The following is a 12,500-nucleotide window of genomic DNA, read 5'->3' on the forward strand; positions in this document are numbered from 1 at the left end:
TATAAAGGGTCAAACTTCTTGAAGTGTGCCCAGGCCCAGAGCTACTTTGCTGGGCATGACTGTGTTTGACCTCTGGGGCCTGGAAGTCTGGTGGTAGTAGTAGTAGTATGATTTAAAGGCACAAAGTGATTGAAGTGTGCCCAGGCCCAGAGCTACTTTGCTGGGCATGAATGTGTTTGAACTCTTGGGCCTGGAAGTCTGGTAGTAGTAGTATGATTTAAAGGTACAAAGTGAATGAAGTGTGCCCAGGCCCAGAGCTACTTTGCTGGGCATGACTGTGTTTGACCTCTTGGGCCTGGAAGTCTATTTCTAGGCTTATATAAAGGGTCAAACTTCTTGAAGTGTGCCCAGGCCCAGAGCTACTTTGCTGTGTATGACTGTGTGACCTCTTGGCCCTGGAATTCTGGTGGTAGTAGTAGTATGATTTAAAGGCACAAAGTGAATGAAGTGTGCCCAGGCCCAGAGCTACTTTGCTGGGCATGACTGTGTTTGACCTCTTGGGCCTGGAAGTCTGGTAGTAGTAGTAGTAGTAGTAGTAGTAGTAGTAGTAGTAGTATGATTTAAAGGTACAAAGTGAATGAAGTGTGCCCAGGCCCAGAGCTACTTTGCTGGGCATGACTGTGTTTGACCTCTTGGGCCTGGAAGTCTATTTCTAGGCTTATATAAAGGGTCAAACTTCTTGAAGTGTGCCCAGGCCCAGAGCTACTTTGCTGGGCATGACTGTGTTTGACCTCTTGGGTCTGGAAGTCTGGTGGTAGTAGTAGTAGTATGATTTAAAGGCACAAAGTGATTGAAGTGTGCCCAGGCCCAGAGCTACTTTGCTGGGCATGAATGTGTTTGAACTCTTGGGCCTGGAAGTCTGGTAGTAGTAGTATGATTTAAAGGCACAAAGTGATTGAAGTGTGCCCAGGCCCAGAGCTACTTTGCTGGGCATGACTGTGTTTGACCTCTTGGGCCTGGAAGTCTGGTGGTAGTAGTAGTATGATTTAAAGGCACAAAGTGATTGAAGTGTGCCCAGGCCCAGAGCTACTTTGCTGGGCATGAATGTGTTTGAACTCTTGGGCCTGGAAGTCTGGTAGTAGTAGTAGTAGTAGTAGTAGTAGTAGTAGTAGTAGTAGTAGTAGTATGATTTAAAGGTACAAAGTGAATGAAGTGTGCCCAGGCCCAGAGCTACTTTGCTGGGCATGACTGTGTTTGACGTCTTGGGCCTGGAAGTCTGGTAGTAGTAGTATGATTTAAAGGTACAAAGTGAATGAAGTGTGCCCAGGCCCAGAGCTACTTTGCTGGGCATGACTGTGTTTGACCTCTTGGCTCTGGAAGTCTATTTCTAGGCTTATATAAAGGGTCAAACTTCTTGAAGTGTGCCCAGGCCCAGAGCTACTTTGCTGGGCATGACTGTGTTTGACCTCTGGGGCCTGGAAGTCTGGTAGTAGTAGTATGATTTAAAGGCACAAAGTGATTGAAGTGTGCCCAGGCCCAGAGCTACTTTGCTGGGCATGACTGTGTTTGACCTCTTGGGCCTGGAAGTCTGGTAGTAGTAGTAGTAGTAGTAGTAGTAGTAGTAGTAGTAGTATGATTTAAAGGTACAAAGTGAATGAAGTGTGCCCAGGCCCAGAGCTACTTTGCTGGGCATGACTGTGTTTGACGTCTTGGGCCTGGAAGTCTGGTAGTAGTAGTATGATTTAAAGGTACAAAGTGAATGAAGTGTGCCCAGGCCCAGAGCTACTTTGCTGGGCATGACTGTGTTTGACCTCTTGGCTCTGGAAGTCTATTTCTAGGCTTATATAAAGGGTCAAACTTCTTGAAGTGTGCCCAGGCCCAGAGCTACTTTGCTGGGCATGACTGTGTTTGACCTCTGGGGCCTGGAAGTCTGGTAGTAGTAGTATGATTTAAAGGCACAAAGTGATTGAAGTGTGCCCAGGCCCAGAGCTACTTTGCTGGGCATGAATGTGTTTGAACTCTTGGGCCTGGAAGTCTATTTCTAGGCTTATATAAAGGGTCAAACTTCTTGAAGTGTGCCCAGGCCCAGAGCTACTTTGCTGGGCATGACTGTGTTTGACCTCTTGGGCCTGGAAGTCTGGTAGTAGTAGTAGTAGTAGTAGTAGTAGTAGTAGTAGTAGTAGTAGTATGATTTAAAGGTACAAAGTGAATGAAGTGTGCCCAGGCCCACAGCTACTTTGCTGGGCATGACTGTGTTTGACCTCTTGGGCCTGAAAGTCTATTTCTAGGCTTATATAAAGGGTCAAACTTCTTGAAGTGTGCCCAGGCCCAGAGCTACTTTGCTGGGCATGACTGTGTTTGACCTCTGGGGCCTGGAAGTCTGGTAGTAGTAGTATGATTTAAAGACACAAAGTGATTGAAGTGTGCCCAGGCCCAGAGCTACTTTGCTGGGCATGAATGTGTTTGAACTCTTGGGCCTGGAAGTCTGGTAGTAGTAGTATGATTTAAAGGTACAAAGTGAATGAAGTGTGCCCAGGCCCAGAGCTACTTTGCTGTGCATGACTGTGTTTGACCTCTTGGCTCTGGAAGTCTATTTCTAGGCTTATATAAAGGGTCAAACTTCTTGAAGTGTGCCCAGGCCCAGAGCTACTTTGCTGGGCATGACTGTGTTTGACCTCTGGGGCCTGGAAGTCTGGTAGTAGTAGTATGATTTAAAGGCACAAAGTGATTGAAGTGTGCCCAGGCCCAGAGCTACTTTGCTGGGCATGATTCTGTGACCTCTTGGGTCTGGAAATGTGGTACTTTGAAGGATTAAAAGAGTGAAACGGTCTGAAGTGTGCGCAGGTGTAAAGCAACCTTGCTAGGCATGAAGGTGTGACCTCCAGGGCCTGGAAGTCTGGTGGTAGTAGTAGTATGATTTAAAGGCACAAAGTGATTGAAGTGTGCCCAGGCCCAGAGCTACTTTGCTGGGCATGACTGTGTTTGACCTCTTGGGCCTGGAAGTCTGGTGGTAGTAGTAGTATGATTTAAAGGCACAAAGTGATTGAAGTGTGCCCAGGCCCAGAGCTACTTTGCTGGGCATGACTGTGTTTGACCTCTTGGCTCTGGAAGTCTATTTCTAGGCTTATATAAAGGGTCAAACTTCTTGAAGTGTGCCCAGGCCCAGAGCTACTTTGCTGTGTATGACTGTGTGACCTCTTGGCCCTGGAATTCTGGTGGTAGTAGTAGTATGATTTAAAGGCACAAAGTGAATGAAGTGTGCCCAGGCCCAGAGCTACTTTGCTGGGCATGACTGTGTTTGACCTCTTGGGCCTGGAAGTCTGGTAGTAGTAGTATGATTTAAAGGCACAAAGTGATTGAAGTGTGCCCAGGCCCAGAGCTACTTTGCTGGGCATGAATGTGTTTGAACTCTTGGGCCTGGAAGTCTATTTCTAGGCTTATATAAAGGGACAAACTTCTTGAAGTGTGCCCAGGCCCAGAGCTACTTTGCTGTGTATGACTGTGTGACCTCTTGGCCCTGGAATTCTGGTGGTAGTAGTAGTAGTAGTAGTATGATTTAAAGGTACAAAGTGAATGAAGTGTGCCCAGGCCCAGAGCCAGGCCTGGGCAGCAGGGGGCGCTCCTGGCCATGCCCAGCGAGTTTCGTGCGAATCGGACCTGGTCCGGAAGAGATACGAAGGGAAAACTCATTACTCGTCGGGGTGGCACATCCAGGCTCTCGACCCTCCCAAAGCGTCCGACCAGGGTGCACCCTGCCGGGCATGGTTAGCCGCCAGCCCCCTTCCTGGAGGTCTGGTTGGCACGGGGTTTTGATTTATCGGTTTCATATCTCTGGGCTCCTTGGGAGCAGAAAGTCGGTTGAGGGCCCTTTGGAAAGAGCCGGGGCTGCCGTTTAACGCTGTCCAAGCGGCAGGCGAAGCGCACCCACCGTTTTTACGCTATGATTTTTTAAAACCGCCGGGGCGGCAAACACAGGGCCGGTCGGGTTTGAAGACGAATATCTCTTCGGCCCTTGGGAGGAGAGAAGCAGCGTGGGTCACCTTTGAACGCGCTCGCTGCCAGGAACGTCTGGCGTAAAAGTTTCGTGGGAATCGGACGTTCCTAGGCTGAGAAGCGAGCGCCCGCCCTCGGGCGGTCGGGGGCCCCTTTCTCATTCCCCGTCTGGGCTAAAAATACGAGGTCGGACCCGATGGACTCGGGAGACTGGAGAGTACCAGGGAGACCCTGGAAGCAGGCGACCCGACCCACGCTTCGCTGTCTCCTCGGCCCTCGGGAGTAGAAGCGCGGGGACGGTGGCGTGGGCAGCAGGGGGCGCTCCTGGCCATGCCCAGCGAGTTTCGTGCGAATCGGACCTGGTCCGGAAGAGATACGAAGGGAAAACTCATTACTCGTCGGGGTGGCACATCCAGGCTCTCGACCCTCCCAAAGCGTCCGACCAGGGTGCACCCTGCCGGGCATGGTTAGCCGCCAGCCCCCTTCCTGGAGGTCTGGTTGGCACGGGGTTTTGATTTATCGGTTTCATATCTCTGGGCTCCTTGGGAGCAGAAAGTCGGTTGAGGGCCCTTTGGAAAGAGCCGGGGCTGCCGTTTAACGCTGTCCAAGCGGCAGGCGAAGCGCACCCACCGTTTTTACGCTATGATTTTTTAAAACCGCCGGGGCGGCAAACACAGGGCCGGTCGGGTTTGAAGACGAATATCTCTTCGGCCCTTGGGAGGAGAGAAGCAGCGCGGGTCACCTTTGAACGCGCTCGCTGCCAGGAACGTCTGGCGTAAAAGTTTCGTGGGAATCGGACGTTCCTAGGCTGAGAAGCGAGCGCCCGCCCTCGGGCGGTCGGGGGCCCCTTTCTCATTCCCCGTCTGGGCTAAAAATACGAGGTCGGACCCGATGGACTCGGGAGACTGGAGAGTACCAGGGAGACCCTGGAAGCAGGCGACCCGACCCACGCTTCGCTGTCTCCTCGGCCCTCGGGAGTAGAAGCGCGGGGACGGTGGCGTGGGCAGCAGGGGGCGCTCCTGGCCATGCCCAGCGAGTTTCGTGCGAATCGGACCTGGTCCGGAAGAGATACGAAGGGAAAACTCATTACTCGTCGGGGTGGCACATCCAGGCTCTCGACCCTCCCAAAGCGTCCGACCAGGGTGCACCCTGCCGGGCATGGTTAGCCGCCAGCCCCCTTCCTGGAGGTCTGGTTGGCACGGGGTTTTGATTTATCGGTTTCATATCTCTGGGCTCCTTGGGAGCAGAAAGTCGGTTGAGGGCCCTTTGGAAAGAGCCGGGGCTGCCGTTTAACGCTGTCCAAGCGGCAGGCGAAGCGCACCCACCGTTTTTACGCTATGATTTTTTAAAACCGCCGGGGCGGCAAACACAGGGCCGGTCGGGTTTGAAGACGAATATCTCTTCGGCCCTTGGGAGGAGAGAAGCAGCGCGGGTCACCTTTGAACGCGCTCGCTGCCAGGAACGTCTGGCGTAAAAGTTTCGTGGGAATCGGACGTTCCTAGGCTGAGAAGCGAGCGCCCGCCCTCGGGCGGTCGGGGGCCCCTTTCTCATTCCCCGTCTGGGCTAAAAATACGAGGTCGGACCCGATGGACTCGGGAGACTGGAGAGTACCAGGGAGACCCTGGAAGCAGGCGACCCGACCCACGCTTCGCTGTCTCCTCGGCCCTCGGGAGTAGAAGCGCGGGGACGGTGGCGTGGGCAGCAGGGGGCGCTCCTGGCCATGCCCAGCGAGTTTCGTGCGAATCGGACCTGGTCCGGAAGAGATACGAAGGGAAAACTCATTACTCGTCGGGGTGGCACATCCAGGCTCTCGACCCTCCCAAAGCGTCCGACCAGGGTGCACCCTGCCGGGCATGGTTAGCCGCCAGCCCCCTTCCTGGAGGTCTGGTTGGCACGGGGTTTTGATTTATCGGTTTCATATCTCTGGGCTCCTTGGGAGCAGAAAGTCGGTTGAGGGCCCTTTGGAAAGAGCCGGGGCTGCCGTTTAACGCTGTCCAAGCGGCAGGCGAAGCGCACCCACCGTTTTTACGCTATGATTTTTTAAAACCGCCGGGGCGGCAAACACAGGGCCGGTCGGGTTTGAAGACGAATATCTCTTCGGCCCTTGGGAGGAGAGAAGCAGCGCGGGTCACCTTTGAACGCGCTCGCTGCCAGGAACGTCTGGCGTAAAAGTTTCGTGGGAATCGGACGTTCCTAGGCTGAGAAGCGAGCGCCCGCCCTCGGGCGGTCGGGGGCCCCTTTCTCATTCCCCGTCTGGGCTAAAAATACGAGGTCGGACCCGATGGACTCGGGAGACTGGAGAGTACCAGGGAGACCCTGGAAGCAGGCGACCCGACCCACGCTTCGCTGTCTCCTCGGCCCTCGGGAGTAGAAGCGCGGGGACGGTGGCGTGGGCAGCAGGGGGCGCTCCTGGCCATGCCCAGCGAGTTTCGTGCGAATCGGACCTGGTCCGGAAGAGATACGAAGGGAAAACTCATTACTCGTCGGGGTGGCACATCCAGGCTCTCGACCCTCCCAAAGCGTCCGACCAGGGTGCACCCTGCCGGGCATGGTTAGCCGCCAGCCCCCTTCCTGGAGGTCTGGTTGGCACGGGGTTTTGATTTATCGGTTTCATATCTCTGGGCTCCTTGGGAGCAGAAAGTCGGTTGAGGGCCCTTTGGAAAGAGCCGGGGCTGCCGTTTAACGCTGTCCAAGCGGCAGGCGAAGCGCACCCACCGTTTTTACGCTATGATTTTTTAAAACCGCCGGGGCGGCAAACACAGGGCCGGTCGGGTTTGAAGACGAATATCTCTTCGGCCCTTGGGAGGAGAGAAGCAGCGCGGGTCACCTTTGAACGCGCTCGCTGCCAGGAACGTCTGGCGTAAAAGTTTCGTGGGAATCGGACGTTCCTAGGCTGAGAAGCGAGCGCCCGCCCTCGGGCGGTCGGGGGCCCCTTTCTCATTCCCCGTCTGGGCTAAAAATACGAGGTCGGACCCGATGGACTCGGGAGACTGGAGAGTACCAGGGAGACCCTGGAAGCAGGCGACCCGACCCACGCTTCGCTGTCTCCTCGGCCCTCGGGAGTAGAAGCGCGGGGACGGTGGCGTGGGCAGCAGGGGGCGCTCCTGGCCATGCCCAGCGAGTTTCGTGCGAATCGGACCTGGTCCGGAAGAGATACGAAGGGAAAACTCATTACTCGTCGGGGTGGCACATCCAGGCTCTCGACCCTCCCAAAGCGTCCGACCAGGGTGCACCCTGCCGGGCATGGTTAGCCGCCAGCCCCCTTCCTGGAGGTCTGGTTGGCACGGGGTTTTGATTTATCGGTTTCATATCTCTGGGCTCCTTGGGAGCAGAAAGTCGGTTGAGGGCCCTTTGGAAAGAGCCGGGGCTGCCGTTTAACGCTGTCCAAGCGGCAGGCGAAGCGCACCCACCGTTTTTACGCTATGATTTTTTAAAACCGCCGGGGCGGCAAACACAGGGCCGGTCGGGTTTGAAGACGAATATCTCTTCGGCCCTTGGGAGGAGAGAAGCAGCGCGGGTCACCTTTGAACGCGCTCGCTGCCAGGAACGTCTGGCGTAAAAGTTTCGTGGGAATCGGACGTTCCTAGGCTGAGAAGCGAGCGCCCGCCCTCGGGCGGTCGGGGGCCCCTTTCTCATTCCCCGTCTGGGCTAAAAATACGAGGTCGGACCCGATGGACTCGGGAGACTGGAGAGTACCAGGGAGACCCTGGAAGCAGGCGACCCGACCCACGCTTCGCTGTCTCCTCGGCCCTCGGGAGTAGAAGCGCGGGGACGGTGGCGTGGGCAGCAGGGGGCGCTCCTGGCCATGCCCAGCGAGTTTCGTGCGAATCGGACCTGGTCCGGAAGAGATACGAAGGGAAAACTCATTACTCGTCGGGGTGGCACATCCAGGCTCTCGACCCTCCCGAAGTGTCCGACCAGGGTGCACCCTGCCGGGCTAAGAGAACAGCCAGGTGAACCCTGGAGGTTCCGAACTCCAGACCCCTGGACCCGACGGCTCAGTCCGCCTCAGGTGCACTACAGAGGTCCTCGGGCTGTCCCTGAGTGCATTAAAACGGAAATCAGAATTACTCCCCCGGGTGGCACTTCCAGGCTCTCGACCCTCCCAAAGTGTCCGACCAGGGTGCACCCTGCTGGGCATGGTTAGCCGCCAGCCCCCTTCCTGGAGGTCTGGTTGGCACGGGGTTTTGCAAATAGGTCCCGTCGGGTATATGGGAGAGCAAAGAGAATCAATGGGGTCCAAGCACTAAATTCATCCAGTGGCGTTCTCTGGAAGCCCAAGGGGAGTCCGAGGGGTGTTCGGCCGGCAAGGGGAGCTCTCCCTCGGACACATGATCAAACGCCTGTCCCCTACCGGAAAGTGGTGTGCTCTGGATGCCCCCCCCCCCCCCCCATCCCCCGAGGGGGGTGCTTATCCCGCGAGGGGAGCCCTCCTCGGGTTAAGTGAACCATCATGCCGATTCCCCTATGGAAGTGGGCACATCCAGGCACACAGTCTGCTTTGCTCTCCCCGACCCGAGTGCGTCTGTTGGGCTGAGTGTACGCCCAGGCAACTGGATCCAATGGCTCAGTCCGCCGCAGCGTGCTTCGACGATGGGTCGTACAGCCATGCCACCAGGGTGGGCGTGTTTGTAAATGTACCAGTGGATTCTCGTCGGCCTGCCACATCCATGGTATCGACCCACCAGGCCTGTCCGACCAGGGGTTGACCCTGGACGGGCACGGTCTGTGGTTTGGCCCTTGTCCTAGATGAAATCGGGCACGGGGTTTTCTGGCCAGGTACCATCGGGTTACTGGGAGAGCGGCTTCGGTCTCCAGGTGAGACCAATGGTGAAGCAGCACGAGGCAATGGAGAGCATGCAAAGCGATGGGGAAGCCATGCACGGCAATGGCCACGAAAAAAAAAAAAAAATCACCACGGAAGGAACGTGAAGAACAAGGAGGAGTGTAGTGACACTGCCCAAAGCTGCCCGGTGTTGCAGGGGTCTATTGGTGTGTTGCTTCCTTGTTTGGTAGAGTGGAGTACCAGACCCGCCAGGGGTAGGCAAACCATTCCCCCTACGGTAAGTGAGGAGCCAGCCATTTGACGAGCGGGTGTCCACGTGTACGGGTGCGAGCGCTATCCCCCACACGGGGTTAGGCCACGGCCTTAGGTGGACGTCTGCCGACCAGCCCCGGCTGATCCAGAACTTCTGATGTGGAGAGCGGTTTTGACAGATCCTCCCTGGTTCTAGCGGGTCAAGCCTCTGATGGGGGGTGGGGGTTATTTGTAACCCATCCCAGAACTCTCTGGGGGAGACTCAGACGGCCAGTCTGTCTACTCAGTTGTCCTATACTGGTGTCTGTGGTTTGGGAGGAAGGGAGTGCCCTGCTTTGTTGGCCTCCTCTTCAAACCTACCTGGGCCCACGAATCACTCTTCTTGGTTACATCACGAAACGTAGGTTGAGCGAGGCTAGGGGGGAGGGAATTCGACGAGGTCTTTCCCTTGTCCCCCCACCAGCGGCCAACGAAAATCAAAACGGCGTGAAGAGAGGGAACGCCGAAAGCACCTGGAGTCGGCCGTCCGCACCTCCGGAGGAGGTGGACGGGGTACGGTGCGGGCATGACCGGATGGGACAGCTTTGCATCAAGGTGAGAGGTCGGCGTCCGAAGGCCAGAGGGCGGTGCGCGAGCACGTTTACACTGGCCGCGGAAGCTGTCCTGGGTAGCCCTGTATGGCGTCTGGACCTGACGGCGCACGCACTTACAACCCGCTGCTTCCTAGCCCCCGGAAGGGGAGGCGGATGTCACTCGTGGTTCATCCCAGACCACGGTGCAAACTACCTGGTTGATCCTGCCAGTAACATATGCTTGTCTCAAAGATTAAGCCATGCAGGTCTAAGTGCACACGGCCGGTACAGTGAAACTGCGAATGGCTCATTAAATCAGTTATGGTTCCTTTGATCGCTCCACACGTTACTCGGATAACTGTGGTAATTCTAGAGCTAATACATGCAAACGAGCGCTGACCCTTCGGGGGATGCGTGCATTTATCAGACCCAAAACCCATCCGGGGGGCTCGGGCCCCCCGGCCGCTTTGGTGACTCTAGATAACCTCGGGCCGATCGCGCGCCCTCCGCGGCGGCGACGTCTCATTCGAATGTCTGCCCTATCAACTTTCGATGGTACCATAGTCGGCTACCATGGTGACCACGGGTAACGGGGAATCAGGGTTCGATTCCGGAGAGGGAGCCTGAGAAACGGCTACCACATCCAAGGAAGGCAGCAGGCGCGCAAATTACCCATTCCCGACACGGGGAGGTAGTGACGAAAAATAACGATACAGGTCTCTTTCGAGGCCCTGTAATCGGAATGAGCGTATCCTAAACCCATGGGTGAGGACCCATTGGAGGGCAAGTCTGGTGCCAGCAGCCGCGGTAATTCCAGCTCCAATAGCGTATATTAAAGTTGCTGCAGTTAAAAAGCTCGTAGTTGGATGTCGGGAGTGGGCTGGCGGTCCGCCGCGAGGCGTGCCACCGCCTGTCTCAGACCCTGTCTCCCGGTGCCCCCCGGATGCCCTTGGCTGGGTGTCCGGACGGGGCTCGGAGCGTTTACTTTGAAAAAATTAGAGTGTTCAAAGCGGGCCCGCTTCTCGCCTGAATACCTGAGCTAGGAATAATGGAATAGGACTCCGGTTCTATTTTGTGGGTTTCCTGAACCAGGGCCATGATTAAGAGGGACGGCCGGGGGCATTCGTATTGCGCCGCTAGAGGTGAAATTCTTGGACCGGCGCAAGACGGACGAAAGCGAAAGCATTTGCCAAGAATGTTTTCATTAATCAAGAACGAAAGTCGGAGGTTCGAAGACGATCAGATACCGTCGTAGTTCCGACCGTAAACTATGCCGACCCGCGATCCGGCGGCGTTATTCCCATGACCCGCCGGGCAGCGTGAGGGAAACCACGAGTCTGTGGGTTCCGGGGGGAGTATGGTTGCAAAGCTGAAACTTAAAGGAATTGACGGAAGGGCACCACCAGGAGTGGAGCCTGCGGCTTAATTTGACTCAACACGGGAAACCTCACCCGGCCCGGACACGGAAAGGATTGACAGATTGATAGCTCTTTCTCGATTCTGTGGGTGGTGGTGCATGGCCGTTCTTAGTTGGTGGAGCGATTTGTCTGGTTAATTCCGATAACGAACGAGACTCCGGCATGCTAAATAGTTACGCGGCCCTCCGCGGTCGGCGTCAAACTTCTTAGAGGGACAAGTGGCGTTCAGCCACGCGAGATGGAGCAATAACAGGTCTGTGATGCCCTTAGATGTCCGGGGCTGCACGCGCGCCACAATGGTTGGATCAGCGTGTGCCTACCCTACACCGAGAGGTGCGGGTAATCCGCTGAACCCCATTCGTGATGGGGACTGGGGATTGCAATTATTCCCCATGAACGAGGAATTCCCAGTAAGCGCGGGTCATAAGCTCGCGTTGATTAAGTCCCTGCCCTTTGTACACACCGCCCGTCGCTACTACCGATCGGATGGTTTAGTGAGGTCCTCGGATCGGCCCCGCCGGGGCTCCTCGCGGGCCTTGGCGGAGCGCCGAGAAGTCGATCAAACTTGACTATCTAGAGGAAGTAAAAGTCGTAACAAGGTTTTCGTAGGTGAACCTGCGAAAGGATCATTAACGGGTAACGCTGTCCGGCGTGCCTCCTCTCCCGACCCCCTCGACTTCGCCGTCCCCCCGCGTCGGGGCCCAGGGTCGAAAGGGTCTTCGGGGTTGCTGTTACACGTGGTCGCTTGCAGGTCAGGCTGGACAGAAGGCATAAAGGAGGAGCCTAGTCCCTCCCACCCCTTCCTCGTCCTCCGCCTCTTCCTCCGCGTCGTCCTTCAGCACCCCCCCCCCGCAGGCCCCGGTATTCTCTGGGTTCCAGCGCGAGAGACGCGTCGTTCAAAAAACTCGGCGTCCCCGCTCGTCGGGCGAAGGCCGGTTTCCCCTCACCTTGCCGGCAGGAGAAGCGCCTGCGAGTCGAGCGGGTCGTACGGGTCCGTCCCGCGCCCTCCCTCTCGCTCGCACGGCCGCTGCCTCCGTCCACCGCGAGGGGTTTTCCTATTTTGTTGTCCTTGTCATTCATCCCCGTCCCCTTGCTCGCTGACGAGCGGACTTTCCGGGGGGGGTTGCGAGCGCTGCTCCTCGTGGGGCAGGCCATGGCCCTTCCTGTGTTCGTCCGCCCACCGGCGTCCTGGGGCGTGGTGGTGGTGGGTGGCGCAGCCGGTTCCCCTGCTTCTCTCTCTCAGAAAGGAGTCTCAGGGGGACCCCCGGCAGGTACCTAGGGCTTGGCCCACGCTACGTGAGTTCCACCCCTTTCGAGGGGTCGGACGGGGCGGGCGCGGAGGGCCGCGGTTCAAAGACTGACTCGTCTGCCACGTGGGGCGTGTGGGCAAAGCGCAACCCCGCGCCCGTTTCAACACTCGCAGACGGGGGCGCCTGACCGGTTGGTGAAACCTTTTAAACCTGTCTTTGTAGTCGTGGTGAAAGACCTAAACTGAGCCTGAAATAAAAGAGTACAACTCTTAGCGGTGGATCACTTGGC

At 56.6% G+C, this 12,500-nt stretch overlaps 2 non-coding genes across 2 annotated transcripts in view; both read left to right on the forward strand.

The window, feature by feature from the left end:
• The first annotated feature begins 9,754 nt into the window (after positions 1-9,754).
• On the forward strand, positions 9,755-11,593 carry LOC145654056 (18S ribosomal RNA). Its single transcript, XR_014120287.1, has one exon. It is a non-coding gene; the product is annotated as an 18S ribosomal RNA (ribosomal RNA).
• An 882-nt stretch (positions 11,594-12,475) lies between these two features.
• Positions 12,476-12,500, forward strand: part of LOC145654060 (5.8S ribosomal RNA) — a 154-nt gene continuing 129 nt past the window's right edge. The window contains exon 1 of the ribosomal RNA XR_014120291.1: positions 12,476-12,500. This exon is cut by the window's right edge and continues 129 nt beyond it. This is a non-coding gene — a ribosomal RNA (5.8S ribosomal RNA).

This window comes from Electrophorus electricus, unplaced genomic scaffold (assembly GCF_041902795.1).
Source record: "Electrophorus electricus isolate QZ-2024a unplaced genomic scaffold, ASM4190279v1 Scaffold116, whole genome shotgun sequence".
In the NCBI taxonomy this organism is placed as follows: domain Eukaryota; kingdom Metazoa; phylum Chordata; class Actinopteri; order Gymnotiformes; family Gymnotidae; genus Electrophorus; species Electrophorus electricus.